The sequence below is a fragment of the Pinus tabuliformis genome, chromosome 3_1 (assembly GCF_031772625.1).
Source record: "Pinus tabuliformis cultivar Carrire ecotype Pingquan chromosome 3_1, CPIR1, whole genome shotgun sequence".
NCBI lineage: Eukaryota > Viridiplantae > Streptophyta > Pinopsida > Pinales > Pinaceae > Pinus > Pinus tabuliformis.
The window spans coordinates 878523260-878537668 of NC_142301.1; the positions used below are offsets into that span (position 1 = coordinate 878523260).

General features: G+C 37.5%; 2 pseudogenes; one reads left to right on the forward strand and one right to left on the reverse strand.

Annotated features, from left to right (window-relative positions):
• Window positions 1–1841: 1841 nt before the first annotated feature.
• Window positions 1842–5085, forward strand: LOC149190391 (ricin B-like lectin R40G2; annotated as a pseudogene).
• A 6190-nt stretch (window positions 5086–11275) lies between these two features.
• LOC149190392 (disease resistance protein ADR1-like) lies at window positions 11276–14199 on the reverse strand (annotated as a pseudogene).
• Window positions 14200–14409: the final 210 nt, after the last annotated feature.

Consider the following 14409-nt stretch of genomic DNA (forward strand, 5'->3'; position numbering starts at 1 on the left):
ATGGAATATATTACATTTGTCCATAAATTTGTCTCCCATACAAAAAACCGTAATCATTGCATGTTGGGGAAAAATAAAACATTAATAGGTTCTTCTTTAGTGAAAGAACCTTGCTATAATAGACCCCAAAAAATTGATTAAAAAAAACCCATTTGCACAATGGGGATTTATATTGATGGTGATCAATGATTTCTGTTGCAGTGGATGGTGATCCTATGTCATATTTGACATCTACATATGTGCTTAAAAATGCTCTGGACATTATATCAGTGGACATCTTTTCAATATCTGCAGAGCGATTGATGGTAAAATGTTGAAATTGACAACTCCAATTTATTGCTTCCTTATGAAGAGGTTTTAAATTGTCCTTCCAAACCCGATAGATTCCTTTCATCTGATTACATATCAACTCCGAGTTGGTGAAGACTTCAATATCATTGACATCATGTTGTTTTGCCTCTTTTAACCCTTCAACAAGGGCAATGTAATATGCCTCATTGTTTGTCGTCATTCCAGGCACTTCTCTCTTTCCATGAAATAAATGATTTTTTGCCATATTGTAAAGGACGAATTTAATAACTGCTCGACCTACATTTGGAAAGTAGGACAATTCAGTGCATAAACGCCTCTTTTGCACCATTTTTTACACTTCAAAAACCTGAAAAATAAGATAACAATAAATTCATGTTAAACAAGTAGACAATTATCTATTTCCTAATACTCAACATGTTTTTCAATCATATATAATTTAAAAAAGCAGATAATTTGTGTTCATTTACATTGCAACACTTTCAATACTGGCAACTATTCTGCAAAAAACACATTTAACAATCACCACTTTATATAGATGAAATGCTCATTATAGGGCCCAAATACATCTATGAGTTTTAAAATAAATGATACTGAATTAGGCTTCTCTGGTTTTTGAATGCCATATGCAAACTCTAAAAATATTTATCCTAATCAATTGTCCATACACCAAAAACCAGATAACCCTAGACTAACAGAGCATTGTCTAAGCAAAACATGATTCATGTATATGCCTTATGTGTGACAGAAATGCCATTTGTCATATAATATCACAAGAAATTTATTCAGCCACTCTACATGAACTTTTCCTTCACACTACACTTGTTAAAGGTTGAACTTCATCAACAAAATTTGGAACAAATTTTCTATTACAATTGGGGGATAGGGTAGACTCTGAAGCTATCTTTGGGTTGAAGTAATAGCACCCCACCACTCTCCTACCAATATTATGGGCAATTTTGTGCTATGCCTTGTGGATCATTAATGTCTGGATGTCATGCCTTGTGGATCATCTTTGGGTTTGATGTGATAGCATCTTCCTTAGTTCTGATACTAACAATGCAAGCAGTTTTTGTGTAATGCCTTGTAGAGCATCTTTGAAATTGGCTCTGGCTTTGGCTTTTGCATTGCAAGCAATTACTGTTGTAATTCCTTATATAGCATCTTTGAAATTGGCTTTGGCTTTTGGTTGTCATCTATATGATGTTGCAAGCTATTTTCAAACTCATGTAAATTTTGATGTTGCAAGCTATTTTCAAACTCATGTAAATTTTGATGTTGCAATGCATGCTAATGGCAATGTCGTGAAAATGCTTGTGGGGAATAAGTCTGATTTAGCTTATATAAGGGAAGTTCCTGTGGAAGATGGGAAGAATCTTGCCGAATCAGAGGGGCTATTCTTCATCGATACCTCGGCTCTGGATAATACAAATGTATTGTCTGCATTCCAAATTGTGGTCAAGGAGATTTACACTAATGTGAGCAAGAAAATGCTGAATTCAGATTCCTATAAGTCTCAATTGTCTGAGATTTGAGGTGGCTATGAATGTTGTGTGTGCAGGTCTAAGAGAATGCATAACCCATTTGGACACCACCACCCTGAGCCCCAGCAACCATATCAGGCTCCTCATGGGAGTCAGTATCCACAACCTATTCAAGGAGAGATTGTGAAGATATACTGTGGAGCCAATATTGATTTCTTCTTTGCTGGTAGAAATGGCAGTGTTGTCATGGCTCCGGCAAATGAATTAGACCCAAGCCAGGTTGGTGACATCACTTTTTCTCTCTTTGAACAAGATCGAAATCAGTTTGGTGAGAGAGATTAGATTTTTATATGTATGTATGTGTGAACCAGACCCAAATCTGGTTGATGGTAGAGATTAAATTTTGCTCTCTATTTTTGTAAACAACCCAAACACAAACAAGGTTTGTGACAGAGATTAGTATTTGTTGTGCGTATGTGAAATGATTGGTCGATTATATGTTTTTGATCCACAACAATGGATCATGGATACTTCATGGAGTGTGAAGGCCAAGGACGATGAAGGATTTCCTACATTTTCCCTTGTAAACAAAGCTATAGGCCAGGCATTGAGGCATGGACGTGCAGAGAAGGATAAGGTCAGTTTTTTCATAAGGGTTACTATCACGAGTTTATGCAACTCTATTCTAACATAGATAATAGTGATTTCAATGGGATTGTTGAGAAGGGCTTAGGCATGGATTTATGATATAGAGAATAGTGCTCTCTACGAGGGGGCTTCTGCAGGGCTTAGTGATATAGAGATCAGTGCTTTCGATAGGTCTACTATGAGGGGCTTATGAAGGGATTTAAGGATCTAGTAGAATATGTTACCTTATGAAGGGATTGGGTGATCAATAGGGTTTTTATGCATATGATTTTGATCTGCAGGTCACCTTGGGTCCTTACCACCCAGATGATTTGAATGAGGCTGTGCTTTTCACCCAAAGTGCCGATGTGGGTAAGGGTTACCAGTGTATCCGACCTGTCCACAACACCCATCTTAATCTAGATGCTAGCGCTGGAGATGATAAGCATCATGTAGCCCTGCGTGAGGGAGCAGAGATTGTTCTGTGTAAGTGGAACAAGAAGGAGAGTCAGAAGTGGAAGATCAGCCCAATATGTAAGTTATATGATCCATACTAATATGCTGACAAAACTATTACTATATTATTTTATCTGATTTGGGAAACTGTCAAGGATTAAAAAGAAATGTTGGGAAGGAGTTCTATTATGGGTGGTGTCTAGCAAGTAGTATGTATGGATGCATGCCTGTTATGTGGTGCTGTGTACAATTTGGGATTCTTGATAACTGAAGCCATGACAGTTCTAAAATGGCTTTTGAATTTGTGAGTGCCGATTTTTAATATTTGTTGGTAAATTGAACAGTGGGTGCTTCAAAAGGAGTCCATCCACCATGAGGTGAGCAGAGTTCATTCTATCCACCACAGGCTAATGTCAAGCCACAAGGACATATGGTTAGGATCCATTATGAAGCCAACCCAGAGTTTTTGTTGGCTGCTCGTGGTGATGTTGCAGTGCTTGTGCTGGAAAACCCACATGATCCTCATCAGGTACGTTCATCAGTTGAGCTACTTTATTTGATGCTTGCTGAAAGCATTTGTTCATCTAATAATTGATGATTGATCACTATCCTTATTCCCCTATTTGATGGAACCTTTTGTCAACAATGGATCAAAGTAGATTCATGGGGCCTTCGAGTCAAGGATGAAGCCAGCTTCCCAGCATTTTCCTTGGTGAACAAGGCCACGAGACATGCTCTGAAACACGAGGATAAAGAATGGGACCAGGTAAAACTTTCTATTTCCCTTTTCCTTTTAGTTTCATTGTTTAATATAGCCTCTCCTCTGGATATGTAGAGAAGTCTTATTCACTACAACGCTATAAACCACCTTAGCTCAGGGTTTCAGAATGCCAGGGTCTTGGGCACATGGAAAATTTTAGGGGCTAATGTTCGCCCAGTGGGCTAATTTTCCATGATTTTTCCACAAAAAAGATTCGCCAATTTCCAATTTTATAAAAGACGATTCGCCCAAATTTTAGAATATAAAATTATTTTACCTTAAAAATCGCCAACATTATAGAGAGACTATATATAAAATAATTATAAATTTGATTAATTTTACAAATATATCAATAAACATTTATAATTTGCATATTAGGGATTAGTGAGATTCGCCAATGTTATAAACTTCAAGAAAATTTTCCATCCTTAAAATTTTCCTTGCTTGGGCATTATGGGCTGCAACATAGCTGTTTACAACGATGGTCCCCTAATCCATAGTTTTTGTTGAATGTTGTTGAACATATATACTTGGCAGATTATAAGCATGACAAGGTAGAGCAGTCTATTCTGTGGACCTTAAGTGTAGATGTTGGAAATGGGTATCAATGTCTAAGTCCTGTGAACAATATTAATTTGAATATGGATGCAAAAGTTGCAAATGGCCATGTTGGAGGAATACTTGATGGAAATGAACTCATCCTCTTTGAGTGGAAGAAATAGAGCAACCAGAAATGGAAGCTCCAACCCATCCATTGTAAGCAATCTAACAATAACAAGTTGTCTTTCAAGCTCTTTATTAAAAGTAGCATCATTTCTGTAAGTTTATCAATAGAAAGGACAAGAAAATTAGTGTTATGATAACTGGTAAATTAGTATTATGAGAATTGGTTGGTTGTTATGTGAAAGTAGCTAAGCTAGCATAAATCCATCTTAGCCCAGGATATTGAGTAGTGTTGTTTAGTGTGTATGTTTGAATGCTGGAATAATGTATTTTTGGACTATTTATTGTGCTTGTGTTGCCTTCGCATTTTCAAACTAACTAGTATTAGTAATTTCAGTGGGATGTACAGTGTCAGCAATGCCTTCATCTGTATTACCAGAAAAGGATGTACAATATTAGCTATGTCTTTGTCTGTATAGAGCATTATCTATGCCTTCGCCTGTATTACCAGAAAAGAATGTACAGTGTTAGCAATTCCTTTGTCTGTATTACCAGAAAAAAAGATATACAATCTTAGTAATGTACTTGGTCTATTTTACATGCAATTTGTGATGATGGACAATATTAGTAAAAGTTGCATATCCTCCGAGGATCTTGTTTTTTAACCTTAACATTACTGATATGAGTTTCCATGATCAATGTATGCAGTGGAAGGTTGATATAAATAAAACAAGCTGTAGCAGTGGAGGATCTGCATTTTGTTCTGTAGCCTGTTCAGCGTTATAGTATATGGCAAATATGTGTTGTGTTTTTGTCTAAATGTTGATATAGAGAAAGCATATGCTAAGTAATGGTGCAGGAGGATTTTGTACACAATATGTAGTGACCATGGACGCTGGATGTTGTTAAATTTGCGATATAGCCCTATTAACTTCCATATTTATATGGATTGGGTATGACTTATTTCAAGAACTTTAACTCTTTTATGGAAGAAGCTTAATATGTGGTGGTTAAGTTATCTATTTTCAATATAATATGTTGTTATTATTTTAGATTGATCAGTGTATAGATGATGATGGTATTTAAGATTTATCATTTACTATGTTATGTTCCGTTAATAGAAATATTGTTCTACCTTGATAAAGAAAACATAATTATATTGGTTAGGGTTTGTTCTATGATAAAAAAACATGCAAATGAGATCACAAAGGGTTAGGGTTTGTTCTATCCTATTTGGTTTATTCTTTTATATATATTGAAATTGTTATCTCCTCAAACTGTTTCTAGTTTTTGGATTTTGTGGATTTCCTGCCTCAAATTTCCCCTTAATCACAAGTCATTTCAGTGCAATTTTGGAGTGAACTTCACTTGTGTTTACGGTGTTGGTTTGTTTGTTTGCACAAGTGAGCTCCTGCAACCCTCCACTTGACAATGTGGGGCCTGAGAGGCCTAGTGCAAGGGATTCAAGTTTGCAAGGGAAGCACAAAATCATTATTTCCCCATCCAACTCTGTAACTACAAAGTTGACGTATAACTTTAGAATGGAGAATTACAATCCTGGTCACAAGGCAATGCAGGCTAAACTAAGATACATTAGCCATCATGTAATACACATTATTATATTCTATTCATGTTATATCATGTCATGGACATTATCAAACATTGAGACATCATGTAATATGTATTATTTTGTTGATGTCATATAGGGTTAGATTCGAAAACTAGAACAATTGTTATAATGCCTAAATATTAACACACTAAAGAAGACAAAGGAAATGCAGAGATTTTTCGATTTTAATCTGCATTACTCTGGCCTAATAAATTGACAGAAATTCAATGATCTTTCACCATTAACACACCTTTCCCCAGGTCATTGAGACCTCAATGACTGAAATTGTAAATCCTGATGCACAAAACCATAGGTAGGTCCGCCCACCTAATATGGGGTCCAAAAAAAATTTCTGAGCCGCTGCCCTAGATCCCATACAAGGGTCGATACCCCAAAGGGGAACTACCACCCCACCTACTACGCTCCTCGCAACAAAAGGGGGGCACCAATAACACACACAAGGAAACCCACATGGAGTTGTTTTTGAGTTTGATAGAACCATGAACCCTCAAAATAAAACTTAGTTACATGGTTAATACAACTTAGAGAAGAAAAAGCATAGCCAAATGGAATTTGCAGATTTTGGACCACTTGAAGAAGTTATGGCTGGAACAACAGAGTAGTCTTTATTTGGTTATTGATTTCTTTAACAGAGATCCGATGGAACCCACATGGAGTTGTTTGTGAGTTTGATAGAACCATGAATCCTGAAAAGAAAACTTAGTTACATGGTTAACACAACTTAGAGAAGAAAAAGCATACCCAAATGGAATTTGCAGATCTTGGACCACTTGAAGCAGTTACGGCTGAGGCAACATAGTAGTCTTTATTTGGTTATTGATTTATTTAACAGAGATCTGATGGAGAGGACTTCATCTTTTTCTGAGGGATTTTATCACCTCTGATCTATTAATATGTTTTATATAAGTGATCTGTAGCATCTAATAATATGTTTTATATAAGTAATCTGTAGCATTATTAGAAATTCAATCACAGTTAATAGTGGCCATGATCCTTTGCATTCATAAGATTAGATCATAAACTTTTTCAAATAAAGCATAGTTCGCCAACAAGTTACTGATTTGTTAAGACTAAGTACTCGTTTGTTATTATAAGACACCAAATATTGAAGTTCAAACCAGTAACTACCAATTTATTCTCAAAATACTTCATGCGCTCAAAATGTATGAATATTTACAGCAATGTACAAACAAGTTAATTGAGAAACCAGTAACTACCAATTTATTCTCAAAAGACTTCATGCGCTCAAAATGTATGAATATATAGTGATGTACAAACAAGTTAATTGAGAAAACATGGAACATCCTCGGCTACAATAACAACCCTAAATTCTAAGAACATAATACCTGTACATCAAATACTGTTGGACACCTAATCCTAAATGGGTTAGTGTGGAAGTTGAATGGACAAAAGCAGTCCAAGAGACCTTGGGATTTGAAACCCAAGAGTCACGTATTGTACTATAAATGTATATCCCATGTTAATAAAAAATGATTTGCATGATTTATCTTTTATATTTCTCTCGCTCTCCATGTGTGTTTAACATGGTATCAGAGCAGGTACGTTCATAATCTGCTCAATCTTTTGTGAGCCACTTGTTTTTGTGTGGCCTGTGTAAACCTATGCATCTATTATACGCTGGTTGTATATGTAAGATGGTGATGGCACATATATTTTGACTGATAACCTATGGTGTAGTGACAACATGTGTGTATGTATTTTTGCGCTGAATGAGTTTTAAAGACCGTAAACTATGCTTTGTCAATGATGTGTTGAATTATTTCGAAGGCCGTAAATGCATTGTGAATTCCATAAAAAAAAAAAAAAAAAATAAAAAAAAAAAAAATAAAAAAAAAATGCGCATGACCTGGATTATGTTACTCAGCTCTCTGATAGGGGTTGTATCTTCAACACCATAGCCACCAAAACGCAAGTATTAGTTCTTGTATTTACGCTTGTGTATTACATTGACGCAACATATATTGATCGCTGCTTCTTCCATCAATCAAGTGTTGCACCAAAAGAATATACGAAGATGAAGATGATCCGTGGGGTTGTAAAGGACGAGCTGGTTCCTCTGTAAAAGCCGGCAGTTTAATCTCCCTGGACAGCTCAAACAATGGCTTCTTAATGCTTGTTTCCTCAATGACAAGTAATTGAGAGACAAAGAGAAATGAAATCTAGATACAGAGAAAGTGAGATGACTGCAAATGGAAATTGTATGACGGATGGTGGCGCGCTCTACAATAGCAGAGTCACGTGGTAAGTGAAAAACTATTGGTTCTTGTGATCTAAAATGGTTATATCAGGGCAGCTGGGCGGCTCTATGATAGCAGACCCACGTAGTGAGTGAAATGCTAAGGTGTGTGTAACATGGTCACGGGCCATGAGAGTGAAGATGTCCATTTGAACACGCAATGTCACGTTCTTTACCCACGGATTCCATTTGGTCCAAACGAAACGAAATCCTATATTTTGTGTAACTGCCGCAATTGAAGGTACGAGTGTGACAGCCAAGAATACGACAGCAAAGAATACAACGACGAGCGCATTTGGATTCAGTTTTGCAAAGAACATTCAGTTTTGCAGCGTCTGACAGGGAGTCATTTCCAGGCCTTTTGGTATCAACGAGATTGACTCTTTCGAGCAAATCCACTAATCTGCAGCATTTTACTATTTTTCATATATTGGCCCTATTTGATTACGGGCAAGATTTGCAGCCATCAAGTCCTGGCTGGTCATCAAACTTTGTTGTTTGTCGAATTTCTCCCGGATGATCTGAATGCCAACTATCCATCCTCGGCCGCTTCGACTTCCCAGGCATCGTCGTCCCAGCGAGGTGCGCCAGGTAAACTGAGACAAGAACGACCCGACAGATTAAATTGCTGTTGCTGTTGACGCCACGGAAGAGTGTCTCCGTTTATCTCCATGCGCTGCAGAGTGTTTATAAGGCCCTCCATGATCAGCTTTGAGGACGGGGCCGGAGAATGCACAGCTGGAAACAAGGGGCTTAACTCATATATTTGTAGATATTAACTCATTTTTCTCGCCGCCATTAGCAGCTTGTATAGTCGAGTTGTGAAATAAATTCCCACTTTCTTGCTCATCAGAAGTTTTGCATACTCCAGTTGCATGACTATTGATTGTTGGCTATACATAGGTGTCTCTGTTGGTTGTATAGATTGACCCTGATTTTCCACCTGCTCACTTGTAGTTATTTGGTTACAAAGCATCTTCAAAGCAAGTTTGTAGTGGCTACTGCCCATATATAGCTTTTCTATCAAGTGTAGATCGAATCAATCCACCCACAAGAAGTGACCTGGATTTGTTTCTCTATTTGTACTTTTTGTTCTTCTAGTTGAATTTCCAACAGATATTTTGGTTATCAAGTGATGATGCACATTGATCGTGAATTGAAGGTATTTAGCAGCTGATAGTTTTTGCAGCAGTCGAAGGATTTCGTCAAAATATTAAAGGATTTGGGTAACTGTTGGCTAAATATAGAAGGACTCGGTGATATTTGTATAATTTTGATAGTTTCAAGATATCTCTGGTTGATTTTTCCCTTTAAGCTATAGGGCTTTCTTGTGTAACTTGAAGATATTTAGCAGCTTACATTTTTCTGTGGGATTTGGAGGATTTTTTAAGGTGTAGAAAAATGGCTAAGCTTGAAAGAATATTAGAGTTATTGAGAACTCTAATCGTCTCCACTGCTGACAGCGCAATCATAATCAATAAAGACATTATTGCTGACATTCAAAAATGTATACAAAATGCACAAGAAAAGATAGAGTTTTTGCAGCTTGAGACAAAGCTACAACAAGAAGAATTACACAAGTGGAGTCATCATTCTGACCCTGTTTCTGTTCAGAAGACTGAAATATACTCCCATAAACAACAAGTCAATAATGTTACTGTTCATTCAAATAAAGCAGCAATTGTAAATGCAGATGCAGAAACTCAGTCTGCACTTCCCAAGCCCATCATCAGACCTTGGGAACAGCTTGTCCACAACAAGCACAGAACTGGTCTTGGATATGACAAGGACTTGTCCTTTCATATTCCAGACTATGCCAAGACCATTCAGTTTCAGAGTGCTGGATTCATTCATGACAGTTCACCTGCTCCTTATGACAGTTCAACTTCATCTATTCCAGATTCTGCCCCTCTTCAACAGCAGCAACAACAACAACAACAGATTTTGAACTGCCAACACTGTGACCGAGTTGGCCATTTGAAAGATCACTGTTTTGATCTTCATCCATGTAAGCACTGTCATAAAACCAACCATTCTTCACACAGATGCTTCAAAAACAAACGTCCTGCAAGAACAAAGATTCATCTTGGATGGATTGCTTCTTGGCAATGGGCATCAACAGCCAAGAAGATATTCCAAACACATGTCAGAACTTGTTCCAGAGTATTGAACATTCTTGCAGTTGAGTTTTCTCCATCATCTCACCTTGTATCTGACAGGGGGGAAATGATGGTCATCTACAAGCTTCAAAGTCACATCAAGCGAGCCTGAGCCACAACCTGCCACACCAGTTTCAGAGTTGTAGCCAACGACAAAGATGCTTGAACATGCCTTCAGTTGGCAATCTGGGACACTTCCTCTAGCAGAAGACTTCAGCTTCTTGCCAGTTTTGGAAGAGTTGCGGGAACAAAATTGAGAACACTTCCTCTAGCAGAAGACACCAGCTTCTTGCCAGCTTTGGAAGAGTTCCAGGAATTGCATTAAGCATTCCAGAGTTGTTGGTCATCCTTAAACCATCACAGGTTGAGACCTCCCTTTTATGGTTGAAGGTTTCCCTCTTTAAAACAATAGGATCACTTCCTTTAGCAGAAAACTTCAGTTTCTTGCCAGTTTTGGAAGAGTTCCGGGAACTGCACTAAGTGTTCCAGTGTTGGTGGTCATCCTTAAACCACCGCCCTTTATACCAACATTTCATAGAGCACATTCAGCCTCGTGCTGCCATGCATATTTTCACATTTTGTATTACAGCTCTCTTCTTGGACTCATACATAACCCTTCGGATTAAGGGGGGGAATGTTGGACACCTAATCCTAAATGGGTTAGTGTGGAAGTTGAATGGACAAAAGCAGTCCAAGAGACCTTGGGATCTGAAACCCAAGAGTCACGTATTGTACTATAAATTTATATCCCATGTTAATAAAAAATGATTTGCATGATTTATCTTTTATATTTCTCTCGCTCTCCATGTGTGTTTAACAAATACAATCTTAGAAGCAATCCTCTGTTCTGTTCAAATTTAGGCAATTCACCAGCATAGGTTACTGAATTAAAGGCGTTGAAGCAACCAAGATGAGGCATCATGAACTTTGTCAATCATCAAGCCAATCCAAATTAAAACGTTCTTCGATAACCTCAACTATGCGATTAGGCATGGTAGAGGCTATGATAGCTAGCCACTGTCGTTCAGTGCTCTCATCACATATTACACATCTGAGATATCTTAGTTTGGCTAATGCTTTATGCAGCTTCTTCAGTCTAGAGCACTCCCTTATATCCAGAATCTTTAAGTTTGATAACTGATCAAATTCCATGGGAAGGTCCTTCGAAGACCTGCATAATGAAATATCAAGAAATTCGAGTTGCTGAAGTGCACAAATGCAAGGAGGAAGCATTGAAAAACTTTGGCATGCAGACAATCTCAGCACCCTAAGTGACCTTAACCTCCCAAAGTCATCAGGTAACTTTTGGATAAGATGAAAATTAGTGACAGATAACTTCTGGAGGTAAGTTAAATTGCATATGTTTCCAGGCAGTTCCTCCAAATCACTACAGTGGTCAAAGTTAATTTCTTGAAATTTTTGAGACTTTTGAAAGTCATGTCCCTTATCCAATAAAGTCATATTCCCAAAACCCTCACATAGGCATACAGACAACTTTTCCAAGCTCTCTGAGGATCTACAATACTCATAAAGAGGAGACACAATCAACCTCCCAAGTAGTACAAACTTTATTTGAGGAAATTCAGGGAAGCTCGACAGCCCATGAAGTGTTGAACGCTTAGAACTGTAATTGTATATTATAACAACCTTCAGTTTTGGCATGGTATGTAAAAATGTTGGAAGACAATAACGACTGGCAACGAAAAACAAAGTCAATACTTCCACCTCAAGAAAGTTTATTTGACACCAATTTTGCTCTTCCATTGGACCTACAGTTCCCAAAAATGTAAAAGTCAGTATGTTATGTTGATAAAAAATGTTTATCTAACATCTTAATAAATTTGGAACATAAGTAGATTGATCAAAAAATGATTCAATGTGTAGGCAGTTAAAGAAAACAAGTTTCAGTAGTGACCTGTATTAATTGAAACAAATTGAGCCTTAGATGCCTGATCTTTGAGTGTTAGCCATTTTGTGGGAATATTATCCTCCTTGCTAGGCATAAAAAGCCTCTTACAATGAATGGTACTATCTTGGTTGGCTAGACGGAAGGCTAAATCTTGCATCACATCATGTTGAGAAAAAGAGAGCTCGGAGGCACAACCAAATGAGATGGCCTTGACACCTGACACATCAAAAAATTATATTAACTAAGAGGAGTGAACTCGAAAGCCTCTTATCTCTGTTGGTTAACACGCTGATCCTACCTTCCTAATTTCTAATAAATCATGTAAAAAAACTTAAACCTAAAATTGTTGGTATAGTTAAGTTTTCTCATATGTTTTTGCCTCAAATTTTCTGCAAAGTTCATGCTCTATCAAAGGATGCCACAAGCACAATAGATTAAGTATAGATACAAATATGAACAAAGCAAAACAATCAAACAGGTTTATTAAAGGTAGAAAATCTAAACAAGTTCCTTGCCCTGGGTAGCTTGTGAGATTTAATAGATTACGACTTGCAAGTTCTAACAAGACCTCGAAAGCATATTGCCATTCCATCCCACGGGTGTAAACCCAAATGTCCAACAATGCATCCACGCTGAACTTTCTACCTTTGGGAAATGCCCCTAAGTTCAAAAAGCACTGCTTTGACTCATCATCTAGGACGTCTATGCTTGTTTCCAAGCAATGAAAAAGCTCATCTATGTGATATTCTGATATTGATTTTCCTCTGGAAAGTTTTTTCTTAGCATTTTCCCAAACGGGCCAGGGCTCAGCACGCAAAGAGCTTGCAATAACCCTGAGGGCAAGTGGTAAGCCCTTACACTCTGCTTCAACCTACAAATATAGTGCAGTTAAACATTGGGTTATTTTTTCTACATAAATCCATAGTATTAAAACTTTTCCTGCACTTTTATCATAGGCATTGCGATTTTAAACTTACATAAACAATTTATTTCCATCAAAAGGACAGAAAATCAATCTGAATTCAACATGTTATCCTCGGGTGCAAAGCGTGAAGAATGAGATAGAAAACAATCAGGGTCTAATTCATACCCTTTTAACAATATCCTCATCTTCTGTCATTGGAATCGAAGGCTGTCCAAAGGCCCAAAGCAGAAACGTGACAGGGCATCAGCCTTCTAAAACATGAGTATGTTGTGCACACAGGTACTGTTTGAAATCAGAATAGTGTAATCCTGTCTTGTTGTGATAATTGTCTTGTACCCTCTGCTTCAAACAACAACTATTCCACATTTGATCTTGACCAAACATCGTCCAAAACTACCAAAGTTTTTGGATGGCCTTTTAAACTAAGATTATTCTTTAGTTAGTTGTGTGCATCCTCTATGCTCTGAAAATCAGGTCTTCTGCCACCAATTATCTTATCCCACATAGTCTCCAAGAGGCCCTTTACATTTGGAGAATGCGCAACAGTAATGAAAATTATATTGTTCTGAAAGAAATCTGAAAATTGCAGACAAAATTCGCATTACAAATGAAAGTGAAGCAATAAAATGGAATTTTGGAGTGAAAATTCAAAAGGGGAATTGCTCTAACCTTTGGCTTGGGGATCGTTGCAAAGGGCTAGTGCAAGAGTGGTTTTGCCACTTCCTCCCATACCTTTTACCCCAACTACATTAACCCCATTTTGAAATATTAGGCTTTGTTTGACATCATTCACAAGATTATTCAAACCAACTACGAAATTCGGCATATCCGGGACTTGGGAGTTGAAGCTGCTGCTGGGTTGTTTAGCCATTGTAGTATCATAGGACTCATCAATGGAGGTCTCGAATAACTGGCCTGTACTCATTTGATGAAGCATGAAGGAATTGAAACTGGCATCCTTAGTCATCTTGGCATTAACGCTGTCGATTATATGCCGACCCATTTCTTCCATACGCTTCAATCATTCCTCATAGGCCTTGGAATCCACGTTTAGCTTGTGGACATCGATTACGAGGCCTGCCAGGCCTTTGGTGAGCAAAAAATCATTGCCATTCTTCTCTACCTTTAGGATTTTCTTTCCATATCGATATCTTCTATATAAATTAAAACTGTTGATTCTCTCTAATTTCTTCACAAAGTGAAGGCCATCTTGTAGTTGGGCTTGAATGT